This window comes from Lepidochelys olivacea, assembly GCF_965140295.1.
Source record: "Lepidochelys olivacea isolate rLepOli2 genome assembly, chromosome: 11".
NCBI lineage: Eukaryota > Metazoa > Chordata > Testudines > Cheloniidae > Lepidochelys > Lepidochelys olivacea.
The window spans coordinates 27,892,622-27,903,694 of NC_140421.1; the positions used below are offsets into that span (position 1 = coordinate 27,892,622).

At 48.0% G+C, this 11,073-nt stretch overlaps 1 protein-coding gene across 1 annotated transcript in view; it reads right to left on the bottom strand.

Annotated features, from left to right (window-relative positions):
* The window catches only part of NMI (N-myc and STAT interactor), a 51,008-nt gene that overhangs the window by 35,408 nt on the left and 4,527 nt on the right, over nucleotides 1-11,073 (bottom strand). The window lies entirely within an intron of this gene.

Here is an 11,073-nt window from a genome sequence, read left to right on the forward strand (position 1 = left end):
GTTGATAGTGTGAATGTGGGAAGTGAGTTGCTCTGCGATGGACAAGCTGTGCCAACCAGCAGCTCCCATTGGCCTGGAGTGGTGAACCACAGCCAGTGGGAGCCGCGATCAGCCGAACCTGCGGACGCACCAGGTAAACAAACCGGCCCGGCTCGCCAGGGGCTTTCCCTGCACAAGCAGCAGAACAAGTTTGGGAACCACTGTTTTATAACATCAAATTTAGAATGTTCCGAGTCTTTAAGTGTCCAGCTCTCACATCCATACAGGAGAGTTGACCATATGTTGCCCTCTAGCAATTTAGTGCATATGTCCAGTTTTAACTTCTGACAGCACAGAAGACTTTGGTAGATGTTTAATACATTTTTTTCTAAGCTGCATCTTTCTCGATTTCTTTGACAAAGAAATAAATTATTACATGGGGCAGGAAATTGCTTTCATGCCATTTGAGAGGCTGATTAAAGAGAACTCACCTTGTCTATAAATGGAAATTAACAATGATTTACTGAGCAGAAAGTGAAGTCCTCAACATTTTGCAAGAGTTGGTTAGTTAGCCTTGATATCCAGTAACTTCCAGCTCAGGTAATTACATTGTCTCCCTAACTTCTCCCTACAGATTCATTTGGCTGCACTAATCTTCTCTTCCTATCCACATTAATTTTTGCTAGTGTTGTTGTGTACTGTTCCTTCCCAAAGATGGTGAATTTCATGATCCCTGTGTATAGTTTGTACATCAGATTAAGTTTGTAAAGCGCTTTGGGAAGCAAGGGACTACATTCAGTAAATAAAAGGTATTGCAATTATTTTAATGCATGTGTGTTTCTAAAAAGTTACCACTAAACCAAGGTTTTACTTATATATAAGTTCTATATTGAATATATGGCAAAAACAAAGTCAGATTCTGCTCTAATTTATTTTCAATTATATAAATTCACAGTAATTCCAATGGAGATAACTGAGCTATTGAAATGAGTAACTGTGGACTTACTCAAATGTAAATGTGATCAGAATCTGCGCCAAAATATTAAAGTATTTCTACTCTATTGTATAGATTAACTTTGCAACCGGATATGTAAGTGGACATACTGATATATTGCTTCCAGTTTACTTTGCCTTGCAGTGGCTCCCCTCAGGTTTTTTGCTTTAAGAAATTTGGATTTGCTTGCTTTGGAACACACATGTTTTCAAGGTTCTTACCCATTCTTCTGGATTATAGTGTAAATACTATTTGTATTTTGGACATGTGTTTATTTCACAAAATGTAAATGGAGAAAAATGTTCATGAGACACTTGCTGAATTGTATGCCTGCATTAAAAAGGTCCTACTGGAATAGGTCCATTTTATTTGTAATTACTATGTTGCCTGTTAACAAATATCTTACCTTGGCAAATGTTCAGTTTTTTTAGTAAGTGAATCCATTATCCTCTCCTAACATCTGCTCTTCATAATCCAAAATGCTTTTGGTTTATTCTCTTTTCATAAGTTAGTTTTAAACTAAAACACCATTATACATAGAGGAGCTGATTCTAATCTCATTGAAGTCACTAATAAAACTGCTATTGACTTCAGTGGGAGTTGGATGAGGGTCATAGAAAACAAAGGAGGGTACTGTTTAAAATGAAACCTTAAAAAACGAGCAATATACTCTGCGATGGATAAATTAGACACGGATACAATAAACAATGAAAATAAAAACAAATAGTTTTAATCCTTATTCTTAAACTGTTCTATCAGGAACATAGACAGAACTGAAAATTATGACAGGTTTCAGAGTAGCAGCCGTGTTAGTCTGTATTCGCAGAAAGAAAAGGAGGACTTGTGGCACCTTAGAGAATAACACATTTATTTGAGCATGAGCTTTCGTGAGCTCATAAAATGCCACAAGTACTCCTTTTCTTTTTGAAAAAATTATGAAATTTGTTCAGAACTTAATTCAACTATCTGTTTAAATACATTTAAAAATATTATATAAATTACCAAAACTTGGTATTGGTAAAGTATATTTACCTTTTAGCCTCTAGGGAAATAGGATCACGCTAGTTAAAGTTGTAAGCAGAAAAAGTTGTTTGGCCTCTTATCCACATCACAAAATTTCCACACAAACTGATACCTTTCAACACAACCAGTAGACCCAAGAAAATCCCAAATCTAATGTATTGTCAGGTTTATTGGCCAATTGTATTACTTTCATGTAGGCCTGCCAAGTCTGATTCATTCGAGATGCAGACACTTTTGCTTTGGGTGATTCTTAGGCTTCTTGCAAAGAAGAATTTTGCTGTGCATTTCAATTAGTTAAAAATTTCAATGAACTATTTTTATTTTTAAATAAAATCTCACTGATTCAAATTGTCCCAGCTTGACATTTTTGTTCATGAAAAACAAATTTCACTCTATTCACCCATTGGCAGAGTAGAAGAGTAATGAAAAAAGGTTTTCTGCTTGCCTTTTACAAGCTAATACAAAATAAAATAGATTTCTCTCACAACATATAATCGTTATTTGTTTTAAATTCCTCCCTCTTCTGTTGTTAGTAGATTTGTCTTTCCCGCTCTGTTTTACAGTAATATAGTTTTACTTACATCAAAATATTCCTAGTCTGAATTCTCTACCCACTCTTCCCACTCCTCTCTTACTCACTGCCTCCAACACATTCTCTTAGGGCTTGTCAACAGTACAAACTTAATTTACGTTGATGTATAGCCTCCGCTGTAATTAAACCACAGGTGCATGTCCACACTATGCTCCTTGTGTCGGCGAAGCACGTTCACATTAGCAGCACCCTCCTACAGTTCCTCCTTCCACCTCTAGTGTTTCTAGGTCCCCATCCCATGCAACCAATACATCACAGGCCTAATCAGACAAACAGGCCTTGCAATCTCCGTAAGCCAATAAGAGGTGCTGCAAAGTAATTAACATAGTACTGTTTTCTCCATTCCCACACTACATATAATGCGTAGAATATCACCTCCACAGTCAGCATGTCCCAGGGGACCTGACATCTGAGTCTCAAATACTGACGCTTGGAAAGAGTAACCTTATTTGGTAGAGAAGTTGTGATGTGTCTGATTCAAAAACTTAGATTCTCAGATGTGTTGTATAAAAGTTCTTAGCCGTGTGGAAGCTGTGTTGGTGCCAGGGAGACAAAGTCTGTGAGATGTATTTTATGGGACACATTTCTGTAGGTGGCAGGTACAACTGTTTGACCAACACAGAACTCTTCTTCAGGTCTGGGAAAGGAAACCAGAATATCTGAGGGCTTGTCTTCACGTACAGCACCACAGTGGTGCAGCTGCACTGTAGTGCTTTAGTGAAGACACCACTAACTATGCTGATGGGAGAAGCAGTAACTATGTCAATGGGAGATGCTCTTCTGTTATAACACTGTGTACGCCGGGGGGGGAAGGGGGCGGAGAGGGGGGTTAGGTCAGTATAACTGTCACTCAGGGTGTGGATTTTTTACACCCTCGAGCAACGTACTTCTACCAATATAGGTCTGTATTGCAGATGGCCTGAGCTCAACTACAAGTTGGGACAAATTGTTAATCATAAGGGGTAACACATGTTGAAGGCAGTCACATGAAATGAGTTGGGCAATTGAGGATTTCATTGTTATGCATAAAGGGTTTGAAGTGGGCAGTTAAGGGCAGCAGGCAATGTGGTATGTTACAAACTGTTGTAATGAGCCATAAAATCAGTGTCCCCCTTGAGTCCATGGTTTTTGGTGTCAAGCAGAGTTATGAATTTGTTTCCAGGCTCATCTTTTGAAGGTGTTGTGCAGGTTTCTGTTAAGTACCAGTATTGAAAGATCAGCTATGGAATAATCACTTTGTGAAAAGCGATCATGTTTCTGTCTCATCATTTTTGTGTGAGTTCATTCAAGACTACAGTGATTGTCTGGTTTCACCCACATAGTTGTTGTTGGGGCATTTGATGCATTGGATGAGGTATGCTGCATGCTATGATTAAGGCTATGATTATGTCACAGAAGTCATGGAATCCGTGACTTCTATTGACCGCTGACATTTTCTGCCCTGGGGCTGGAGCTCCCAGCTAGCCCTACTCTCACAGCTCCTAGTCCTCAACCTGGTGGGGGGGACCCAGAACAGTTGTGGGAGGCAGGACCTGATGCAGTCACCCAGCCCCAGGGCAGGGGCACCCTGGAGCTCCCACACACCGCAGCGGTGGGGGACCCAGGAGCCCCAGCAGCAGTGGGTGCTGAACCCACCTATCCCATTTTTAATTAAAATCAGGGACAGGTCACGGGCTGCCGTGAATTTTTATTTCCTGTGACCTGTCCCTGACTTTTACTAAAAATATCCAAGGGGTCAACATACCACCAAGTAATCTTAACTCTGCTTTAATGGAGTTTTTTGTCACCGAATATAATAGGAATAGATTCAGGGGTTAATGTGGGTGGGGTGGTGCATCTCTCCATCCTCTGCTAAAAGAGAAGGGAGTTCCCCACTCCTTTCTGCTCCCCTAACACTCCCAATCCTGCTTGGCAGGTGTGTGTGTGTTGGGGGGAGCAGGGTGACTAGGTTCATGCATATGTGCAGTGGTACTGGAACAAAGGGTGCAGAGGGTGCTGCCACACCCCCTGGCTTGAACTAGTAATAACAAACACCAAATATATGGTTTCCATGGTTTCCATCATGAGCACCTCCACTATAAAAATTGTTCCAGCACCCCTGCATGTATGTTTGTAATATGATATGTGTATTAACCCCTCTGTGCCAGCTGATGAGGATTCAATGGCATTTAAGAATCTTTTCTTCCCTTAATGTAACAGAGATTTATGTCAAAAACCAGCCTGAGTGTGAAGTTAGTTCTCGACCCTTTTCTTGTCATTGCTGGTTTTCATTAACTTCTGAGGTCATGGCAAATGAACACATCTGATCTTTAGCTGTAACTTCTGACTCCAGACTCAAGGGTGTTATCAAAACAATATGCATAAGTCTCTTGTGCCACCAAAGGAGACTGGACTCCACCTTAGGCTCTTCAAGAGCATGGGTAGGGTAGAAAAATTTTTCCACACTATCATTTTTTCCCCTTTTTATTCCAATGTAGTCCTGCTCACAAGGAGCAGCTGCTTATGCAGCACTCACCCTGCAGCCAGTAGGGAGACAGCCAGACAGCTACCATGCCATGAATCAGATTCTAAGGTGTGGTTAGAGCTTCATTCCTCACATTTTGACACTTCTAGTTTTATGCTGACCCTGGGGGAGGACCTGGTTTATCCTGAATTAAACATATTATGTGGGGTTATTTAGTCTAAAATTGATGCTGCTTTGAAGATGTATTCTGCTGCTGCTACTTTAGAAGGAAATCCTCTCTCTGCTCCTGAGACATCCCCAGCTGCACTGTGTACCACCGCTGCTGCTCCACAGAAAGTCTCTTGGACAATGACTACAAAGAAGATCCTAGGTGCCTCCAGGACATTGCACACCAGCAGCACGAAGGGGAGGAATGGTGGCTGCTCGAAGGACCCCCTCCGAGATGCTGTTCCAGTAAGATCCTGCATCCTGAGGCCGGCCTGTCAGGACATCACAACCAGAAGGAACATTCCCCCGCTCCCCAGCAGCACCAGCCACTGAGGGATAGCCCCCCCCGCCTTACAGCAGCTGCCGACGGAGAGCCCCCCCACTCTCCAGCAACACCAGCTGCCAATGGATAGCCCCCCCACTCTACAGCTGCGAGATGCTCTGAGGTGACCACCTCCCACCCCCGCAGCTGCCCAGGTCCCTGATGCTGGTGGTGCTCTCACTGCTCTACACACCATCAAGAGAGGAATCTCCATAGATAGGACCAGCATCTCTCCAGAGACCACCCAGAGCATCACCAGCGCCTCGCCAGATGCCTGCCCAGCCTCAGAAACCACCCAGAGGGACCCCAGGACCCTGCCGGATGCCCACCCAGCCGGACCGCTCGACCCCACCCACCCACACCAGGATGAACCAGCCAGCGATACCACTGATGCTGCTGGAACGCCCCCACTGCAAGGTAATGAGGACACCATCTACCCGCAGTACCCCCTCGCTGCGGACATGCTCATCTGCCCCATTGCTCTCCGCCCCGAAGCTTCCACCTTCCCGGTGGTGTCACCAGACACCTGAAGAGATGCCACAGCAAGCAGGGTCGCCTTTAGCTGTGCCCTCTGCAGCCTGCCCTTTGAGACACAGAAGCTGTCAAGGTTCCTCCCTCACTCTGAACTCTAGGGTACAGATGTGGGGATCTGCATGAAAAACCTCCTAAGCTTATCTTTACCAGCTTAGGTCAAAACTTCCCCAAGGTACAAAATATTCCACCCGTTGTCCTTGGACTGGCCGCTACCACCACCAAACTAATACTGGTTACTGGGGAAGAGCTGTTTGGACGCATCCTTCCCCCCAAAATACTTCCCAAAACCTTGCACCCCACTTCCTGGACAAGGTTTGGTAAAAAGCCTCACCAATTTGCCTAGGTGACTACAGACCCAGACCCTTGGATCTTAAGAACAATGAATAATCCTCCCAACACTTGCACCCCCCCTTTCCTGGGAAATGTTGGATAAAAAGCCTCACCAATTTGCATAGGTGACCACAGACCCAAACCCTTGGATCTGAGAACAATGAAAAAGCATTCAGTTTCTTACAAGAAGACTTTTAATAAAAATAGAAGTAAATAGAAATAAAGAAATCCCCTCTGTAAAATCAGGATGGTAGATATCTTACAGGGTAATTAGATTCAAAAACATAGAGAACCCCTCTAGGCAAAACCTTAAGTTACAAAAAAAATACACAGACAGAAATAGTCATTCTATTCAGCACAATTCTTTTCTCAGCCATTTAAAGAAATCATAATCTAACACATACCTAGCTAGATTACTTACTAAAAGTTCTAAGACTCCATTCCTGGTCTATCCCCAACAAAGACCAGCATATAGACAGACACAGACCCTTTGTTTCTCTCCCTCCTCCCAGCTTTTGAAAGTATCTTGTCTCCTCATTGGTCATTTTGGTCAGGTGCCAGCGAGGTTACCTTTAGCTTCTTAACCCTTTACAGGTGAGAGGAGCTTTCCCCTGGCCAGGAGGAATTTCAAAGGGGTTTACCCTTCCCTTTATATTTATGACAGAAGCAATACAAGATGCACCAAGTCGCCTGCAGGAAACGCCTCAAGGGAACAACACAGTCTCCTGCCCCGGCTCCCAGCCCTCCTGCTGCACGCCGGCCCGCTGCTCCTGAGCCTCAACAAAGAAAAGTGACCTTGCAAGCTACCATCAAGAAGCCTGCCCCCGTCTCCAGGCCAGTGGAACGGGATTCTGTGATCCAGACGGTACCTGCTGCCTCAGGGAACATCACCCAGGTCCTCACCAGCAGGAGGCCCGACTCACCCTCTCATGTCGCCAAGCAAATCTCCATACTGAGACGACTCAGTGCTACCTTGCCACCTGTCCAGCACGTCACCGTCCCCAGAAGGATCAGCGCCCCACCGCACATAGCTGCTCAAGATCCTGTTGCCAGAAGAGCCACCACTGCCCCTCAGACCGTCCTGCAAACTCCAACCGCCAGAGCCACATCTCAGACCCTACGATCTCCAGCAGCCAGAGGACCCAGTGCCAAGCCTCAGACCACCCTGCGAGCTCCAGCCACCAGAGGAGCCAACACCATGCCCCAGATTGCCCTACAAACTCCAGAAGTTACTGGAGGAACCAGCCCTGCAGCCACACCAAAGCACCAGGCCTTCATCGCCAGATGGCCCAGTGCGGCCCCCAAGTCCATTCTGCAGGACACTGCCTACGGGAGATTTCACGCTCCAGCAGCAACCGCCCAAGCAGCAGCCACTCATAGAAGGACCAGCGGTGTCCCAGCAACGCCCGAGCCAGACCGCGTCTCTCCGACCACTAGCAACGCCAGCATCCCACCAGAGATCCCGCTCCAGCACCCAACTGAAGGGAATCCTGACCCACGAGATAGACGGCAGGCCGATCACACAGGCTTTGAGCCTGCACCAGACAAGGTCGAGGTCCATGAGGGCCAGCAGCCGATGGTGAGGGCTGCCACTCCATGGCAGACTGCCTGGACTGAGGAGCTACAAGTGGCAGCTTCCTTTGACGACTTCGGCCTCCTCGTAGACAGACTTACCCAAGAACTGTCTGCGGAAATCGCTCCCAGGAGAAGTTCGAACCAGGAGAATACCCTGCCTGTCCACAGAAAGCCTGCTCCAAACCACACCACCACCACCAGGGGAGCCAGAAGTAGAGATGCCAGCCACCACTACGATCCAGCAGCAGCTTCAAGGATCCAAAAGCTGTACCGGGCAAACCGCTCCAAGGCCATGAGGGAGATCCTAGACAGGCCCTCCACCTACTGCATGATCCCATCTGAGCATCTCTACAGCTACTTCAAGGATGTATTCGACCACATAGCCCGGAATGACACGCAGCGCCCAAAGTGCCTCCACCCCCTGCCCCGTGTTAATGAAGCAGGTGTCCTGGAAACTGACTATATGCCCAAGGAAGTGATGGCCAGACTCTCAAAAACAAAAAACACAGCTCCTAGGAAAGACTGCATCCCCTACAGCCTCCTGAAAAAGCAAGATCCCTGCTGCCTGGTCCTCGCCACGCTCTTCAACCAGTGCAAGCGATTCTGCTGGACTCCCAGCTCCTGGAAGAAAGCCATGATGGTACTGGTATACAAGAATGGAAAGCGGGATGACCCCTGCAACTAGAGGCCCATCTCCCTCTGTTCCATAATGTACAAGCTCTATGCCAGCTGCCTGGCGTCAAGGATCACAGACTGGTTGGTGAGCTGGGGAGCCATCAGCTCCATCCAGAAAGGCTTCATGTCCTGCGAGGGCTGCTATGAACACAACTTTGTCCTCCAAACCACCATTGAAACAGCCAGAAGGGCGCGGAGGCAGTGCACAGTAGTGTGGCTCGACCTGGCTAACATCTTTGGTTCCATGCCCCACCACCACATCTTTGCCACACTCCAGGAGTATGGGATGCCAGAGAACTTCCTTCATGTGATCCGAGAGGTGTACAAGGGATGCAGCACCACCATTCGCTAGGTTGAAGGGGAGACTGCTGAGATACCTATCCGGAGCGGAGTTAAGCAGGGCTGTCCCCTCAGCCCCATCACCTTTAACCTCACCATGGAGCCGTTGCTGCAAGTGATCTCCAGTGGCACAGATGGCTTCAACCTCCACGGTGAGAGGGTGAGCATCCTGGCTTACACGGATGACCTGGTCCTGACCGCAGACGACCCAGAGAATCTCCAACATATGCTAGATGTCACCAGTCAAGCTACCAACTGGATGGGGCTCCGCTTCAATGCAAAGAAGTGCGCAGCTCTCCACATAGACAGCAGCAAAAGGGACTCAGTGCAGACGACGGGGTTCCAGATCCAGGGTGAGCCCATCATCCCCCTGGCAGAGGGGCAGGCATACCAGCACCTCGGCACGCCGACGGGTTTCCATGTCTGGCAGACACCTGAGGACACCATCCAGGAGATCTTGCAGGATGCCGCCAAGATCGACACCTTCCTGCTAGCACCGTGGCAGAAGATAAACGCCCTGAACACCTTCCTGATACCCTGCAACTCGTTCGTACTAAGGAGATCCGCCGTGGCAAAGGTACCCCTCAACAAGGCAGACAAGATCATTCAGCAGCTGGTGCTGAAGTGGCTGTTCCTTCCCCAGAGAGCCAGCAACAAGCTGGTCTACATCGCCCACAGGCATGGCGGTGCCAATGTCCCCAGCATGGGCGACCTGTGTGACATTGCGGTGATCACCCATGCCTTCCGCCCGCTGACATGTCCCGACACCATGGTAAGGAACATCGCGGCAAACACCTTTCATGACGCACCAAAGAAGCAGATCAGCAGAGCCTCCTCCAACCAAGACCCCGCCACCTTCCTGAGCGGTTCCCTGGATAGCGAATTCGGACGGGATGGGCGTGACATCACTTCACTGTGGTCCCGCACTCGCAATACCACCCGTTGCCTGGGGAAGCACATCAGCTGCCGCTCGGAGTGGTGCAAGGAGCACCAGGAGCTGGGAGTCCTGGTGCCGCAGATCAGATCCGACGACAACACCATTGTCACCCCGAGCGCCAGGGGCATGCTGGAGAGGACCCTGAAGGCAGCCATCTACTCACTGTACATGGAAACCCTGAAGCATAAACCAGACCAAAGCCTTCGAACTGACCAGCAAGTGGGACGCCAGCAACCACTTCCTCGCTGGGGGCTGCTTCACCCATTTTGCCAACTGGCGGTTCATCCACTGTGCCTGACTCAACTGCGTCCTGCTCAAAGGAGCTGTCCGCCACGGGAACTGAGACAAGCGTTGCAGGAAGTGCGGCTACTCCAACGAGACCCTGCCGCACGTCCTGTGCAGCTGCAAGCCCCACTCCAGAGCCTGGCAGCTGCGCCATAATGCCATCCAGAACCACCTGGTGAAAGCCATCACGCTGCTCCTGGAGGAGGTCGCCGTGAACTGCACCATCCCCGGTACTGACAGCCCGCTGTGACCTGACATGGTAGTCACCAACAAGGCCAGAAAAAGATCATCCTCGTCAACGTCACGGTCTCCTTTGAGAACAGGACCCCGGCCTTCCGTGAAGCCCGAGCTCAAAAGCTGGAAAAATATACCCCTCTGGCCGACACCCTGAGAGCGAAGGGCTACGAGGTGCAGATGGATGCCCTGATCGTCTGAGTCCTGGGCACTTGGGACCCCTGCAACGAGCATGTGGTGTGGACCTCTGAGATCGATCGACGCTACGCACAGCTCATATGGCACCTCATGGTCTCGAAACCATCTGATGGTCCAGGAACATCTACATCGAACACATCACCGGCCACCGACAGTACCAGGAGGTGTGAGCCGGTACGACATCATTCATCAACTATGGGAAAGGGACTGAGAGACTTGTTCCATTGGACCATATGAACTGGAACCATAAACTCACTGAACATTAAATCCCACCAAATGAGGGTAAATCGATCCTCATCATCATATCCACTCATTATACTCCACACCTGAACATACCCCCATATCTCAATGTCTGTACTTTGACCCGTTAAACTTTTACGCCCAA